The sequence below is a fragment of the Apium graveolens genome, chromosome 7 (assembly GCF_009905375.1).
Source record: "Apium graveolens cultivar Ventura chromosome 7, ASM990537v1, whole genome shotgun sequence".
Lineage (NCBI taxonomy): Eukaryota > Viridiplantae > Streptophyta > Magnoliopsida > Apiales > Apiaceae > Apium > Apium graveolens.
In genome coordinates, this window is record NC_133653.1 from 162,309,083 (window position 1) to 162,314,574 (window position 5,492).

Sequence of the window (5,492 nt, forward strand, 5' to 3'; positions counted from 1 at the left end):
ATAAGTGAGGAAGGGTCACATTTCTGCAACTGTAAGTTCACTTCTATGATGCAGCGCTACAATTTGAATCATCGTGTTGCTACTGCCTATCATCCGCAAACGAATGGTAAAGCGGAAGTGTCTAATAGAGAGATCAAGCGCATTTTAGAGAAGGTTGTTTGTTCATCAAGGAAGGATTGGTCTTTAAAGCTCGATGAAGGTGTTTGGGCTTACAGAACAACATATAAGACTCCACTTGAGATGTCCCCGTTTCAACTTGTGTATGGTAAGGGATGTCATTTACCTGCGGAGCTTGAGCATAAGGCCTATTGGGCGTTGAAAAAGTTAAACCTTGATCTAGATGCAGCTGGAAAGAAGCGAATGCTTCAGCTAAATGAACTTGATGAATTTCGACTCCAAGCTTACGAGAACAACAAAATATACAAGGAAAAAGTGAAAAGGTGGCACGACAGGAAGTTATATCCTATGTTATTTATGCCGGGGCAACAAGTTCTTTTATTCAACTCTCGTCTTTGACTTTTTCCTGGAAAGTTGAAATCAAGGTGGTCTGTTCCTTTTATTGTCAAAACTGTGTTTCCACATGGAGTGGTGGAGATTTTTTAGAATGATCCGGACCAAGCATTCAAGGTTAATGGTCAGCGTTTGAAGCATTACTATGGGGACACGACAAATCGGGAAGTGGTTAGTGCCGTTTTATTATCAACTTGATTAAGGTACGCTACGTCAAGCTAATGACGAAAAAAGCGCTTCTTGGGAGGCAACCCATGATTTGTTGTTACAGGAACCTTTAGAAGTTAGTAACCTATCCAAAACCATAAAAAAAACAGAAAAACAGGGCAAGGAAAAAAATTCCAGAAGACCCCTGAGCGCCCGCTCAGCTCTGCTGAGCGATCGCTCAGCAAGCTGAGCGCCCGCTCAGCTTTGCTGAGCGACCGCTCAGGGTCCGACTGGAAGACTTTTTTTTTAAGTCTTATAAAAATCCAAAAAAATTTGAAAAATCCAAAAATAAAACACAGCCCCATTACCCACGAATTATCTTCCCATTACCCACGTTTTTAACCCTCAAACCCACTCCTAATCAAATTTTACCCTAATCTCTACCCTATATATACATACAACTATTCTATATATTTCCCCATACACTTTCAAATCTTAAACTCTCTCCCATATTCAAGAACACAAATATTAAACACTTTTTCTCAGTTTCGATGGCACCCAAGAGATCCAGGACTATTGATAGCAGCAGCACTGTTCCTACTGTTGATTCTTCGAGGGGTACTGCTGCGAGGCCTGGTTTGTTTGATAGGGATGCTGAGGAGGAGTACTATGTGGACCTTGGTGAGTTCATCTACCAAGAAATTCTGAAGTTTTTGAGGGGAGCTAAGCACATGAACATCCCTTATGCATCCACGGTTACAAAGCTTTGCCGAGTAGTGGGAGTTTAGTGGTCGTCTCACGAGCAGTTGCAGCTGCCAGCCGCTCCTATTGACTCCGGGACTCTGAATGCGATGCAGGAGTGGACTGGTGGAGAGCCCGAGGAGCATGGGCTGGGTTATCATCTTCCAGGAGGGCGTCCAGCACGCGGTGCTACCATGGCGAGACCATGGCGTGATGAGGCTGGTTCTTCTAGAGCTCAGAAGGGTGTTGGGATGGCTGATGCCCAGTATAGGAGGCTGTCGAGGAGGATGGATGCTATGTATGAGACACAGAGCAGGTTTGCTCAGGAGCTTACCTTTGCGCTTGGGACTGCTTTTAGAGGCCTTGGAGCAGACATCCAGTGGCCAGTTTTTGGTGAGGACTCTGCATATCCGCCTCCTGATACTCCACCATCTGAGGGTGCTGATGAGGATGATGATCTCTCCGAGTAGGTATACCATTTATTCCTTTCTACTACCTTCACTGGGGACAGTGAAGATTTTAAGTTTGGGGGTGGTAGTTAAGGAATATTTTATGTATGTGTCATATAGTTGCATATTCATGATAGTTTAGTTCATATAATTGCATATTTTTTCCATATAGTTTTTTTATTATTTATTTATAGCTTTATTTATCATGTCATGTAGCTCATGCATATACTATGATCCCTTTTGCGTTGCTTTACCAATTGATTTGTGATGTTGATGCGAGTGTAGTGATAGCGTTAAAGTGATGTTGAGTCTTGTAGGTTGACATGCATTCTAGAAACACTTGTAATTTTACTAAGTCTTAGAGAATGCTTAAGGACTAGATTGTTGTTATGGTTTGATGGTTTTCAAGGTTAATCTATTGATTATGCTTAGAATTTATAATAGGTTCTTAGTGATAAAAGGCATGAAAAGAAAAATTGGAGTAAAAAGTGGAATTCATTACTAATTGTGGCTAGGCGTCAAATGGCTAGTAGCTAGCTCGTATTTTTATGCGAGTAGTCTAGGGTTGAGCAAGATGGAGCGAAACGCACTTGCTCAGAAATTTTGAAAAAATATAAAAATAGAAAAAAAATAGAAAAAAAAGAAAAGAAAAGAAAAAATAGAGAGTTAATGCATAATTCATCATGAGTGGGCTCTTTTGTATTCGAGTTATTAAGTTCTTAGGGGACCTTGTGCCTAGTGACCTAAGGCTTTTATAGTCTGGGATCCGCTAACCTAACGCTCGCTACATGGATGCCATTGTATAAGTCTTTTGTGGACCTCACTTATTGAACGGTCAAATAAGAATTTGTTTGTTGTATTAAATAAAAAGCATGATTCCGTAATAAGCTCCAGTAATCTTGAAGTGTTATAAGTCATTTTGTGCCTAGAATTTTATTCTTCGTATAATCATGTGATTACCTTGAGGATAGTCGAGTTATGATAATTGATCTAGTTTTGAAGCATATTTGCTAAGCATCCGTACACACCACATTTCCGGTTGTATATTAGTTTGCATGATTTGATTGATCTTTATTTGCCTAACTGCATTTGTTGAGATGTCGTAAGTTGGTTGGTTTGGTCGTAGTAAGGGGGATCGCTGCATTTCACATAGATTGCATTCCTGCATGTTTTTGTTTTGTTTTTTAGTCTGTGATGCTTGAGGACAAGCATCGATTTAAGTTTGGGGGTGTGATAAGTGGCATTTTATACCACTTAGAACGTCTTATAATGGCTTGAATTGATGTCTTGAAATCAAGTATTTTATTTATTTGATGTGTTTTTCTAGTGTTTGTGCATTTCAGGGTATTATTTGCATTTCTGGAGAGATTTCATCAAGAATAAGCCTTGGCATGTGTTTGGCATTGCGCGTGGGAAGATAGAAGTAGAATGGAGCAAAGATTTGGAGCAAAAACAGAGCATTTTCCAGAAGGGGTCTGAGCGCCCGCTCAGCTCTGCTGAGCGACCGCTCAGGAAGCTGAGCGCCCGCTCAGGATTGCTGAGCGGCCGCTCAAGGATGGAATTTTAGATTAATTATTTTAGACTCCTGGTTCTGTTTAACTTCCAACTTCTGAGTTAGCTGGGTTTTATGGGACTCCTATATAAGTAGTTTTCAGAGACGTTTCACATAGGTTGGATCGTAGTATTAATCAAGGAGTGAGGAGATAAGGAAGAAGACCGTTTTAGCACACCGCAACGAAGAGGAAGCATATTTTCTTGTGATTCTTTATTTCGTTGTAACGTTGGATGCTAGTTTTCTTTACTTTGAACCTATTTACTCTTGTGACGTACTCTGGTTTAATATAAGTAGTTTTAGTTATTATTCTCGTATGTTATTATCATGTTTTCATATGAACCCATGATGACGATGAATGCTATCATGGGCTAATCGTGATCATGGGGTCGTAACGGATTTACTATGGAATTCTTTAGTTAGTTGTTTAATACCTTAGTGTGTGATGATTGTATGATATCTAGTATTGATTGTGCTTATTCGTCTTATGTATGTCGTGAACATATAAGATAGGGTGTTAATCTCTTGTGAAGCGACGGTGGATCTTGAGGTTTAGAACTTGCCATGCTAGCATAGGTTCATGTATGAGTATGCATGATTAGTGGGTAACTCTAACCGTTTTACTTGCCCTGTGTAATCAAAAGGAAAAACTTGTGCTTAAATAGTTATGTTGTCAAATTCTGTAGACATATAGGGTCTCAACATAATTGATGCCTATTCAAATTCTATCTTAATTGTGGATGCTTTGTAGAATGGTATTAGTACAATGAAAGTTGGCTTTTATTAGTTTCGTGTTGTTCGATTAATATCATCACTGTTGCATGCTAAGGGTAATAACAAGGACTATCGAAGGAAGTTGTGATCTCATGTGTGTTTTAATATTGTTAATTCAAGTATCAATTAAATGCTTAATTCTCCTAGTTAATTGTAGTTAATAATTAGTTAATCAAATCTAAGTGTTATTGTCTTAACATTGAAGAGTAATCATACATTGGTGAGTGAGTGTTAATTGAACGTAATTAGTCTGAGTCTATGTGGGAATGAACTAGAAAGTATTCTATATTACTTGCGAACGTGTATACTTGCGTGTAATATTAGCGCGTGTTTTTGCCCTAACAAGATTTTGGCGCCACTGTCGGGGACTCGGCGTATTTGTTTAGTTTATGTACTTACCATCAGTGGTCATTAGGACTCATTGATTAAGACGTGTTACTTATTATTTTCGGTTGTGTTTCAGGTACTTTAGCGAGCATTTATGCAAACACGTTCTCATACTCGCAAGAGGACTTTAGATACGATTGAGGAGACAGACGAAGTTCTTGATATTTCGGAGAAGATAGATTTTGAAGATTCGGATTCAGGAAGTGAGCAGAAAGAGCCAGTAATCATGGGTGATCGTATAGTTCCGACAGATCCAGCTCTTATGGACTTTTCTCGGCCTAAAATTGATGACATTCAGTCTAGCATCATGCACCCGGCTATTGAGGCCAATAACTTTGAAATCAAGCCGAGCACTATACAGATGGTGCAGAATTTCGTTTCTTTCGGAGGTGCTGCGACTGAAGACCCCAATATGCACATAAGGAATTTTGTCGAGATCTGTAGTACTTTCAAATATAATGGTGTGACTGATGAGGCTATCAAGCTGGGGCTTTTCCCATTCTCACTGAGGGATAAAGCTAAGGACTGGTTACATTCTGAACCAGTTGGGTCCATCACTACTTGGTAAGATCTTGCGCAAAAGTTTCTGGTGAAGTTCTATCCAATGGCAAAGACTGCGGCTATGAGGAGTGCTCTTACTCAGTTTGCGCAGCAACCTATAGAATCTATGTCCGAAGCATGGGAGCGTTACAAGGAGATGTTGAGAAAGTGTCCACATCATGGTATGCCTGATTGGATGGTGATCATTGGTTTCTATAATGGTTTGAGGGCCCAATCTCGGCCCATGCTCGTTGTAGCAGCTGGAGGCGACTTGTGGGCCAAAAGCTATACCGAGGCTTATAATCTTATTGAGATGATGGCTGCAAATGAGCTTCAAAACCCAACTCAAAGGATGATGCCTGGGAAGGTAGCAGGTATTTTAGAAGTGGATG

The 5,492-nt window shown here is 40.0% G+C and overlaps 1 non-coding gene across 1 annotated transcript; it reads right to left on the bottom strand.

Moving 5' to 3' along the window:
* Positions 1–5,179: 5,179 nt before the first annotated feature.
* LOC141675368 (small nucleolar RNA R71) lies at positions 5,180–5,286 on the bottom strand. Its single transcript, XR_012556025.1, has one exon. It is a non-coding gene; the product is annotated as a small nucleolar RNA R71 (small nucleolar RNA).
* Positions 5,287–5,492: the final 206 nt, after the last annotated feature.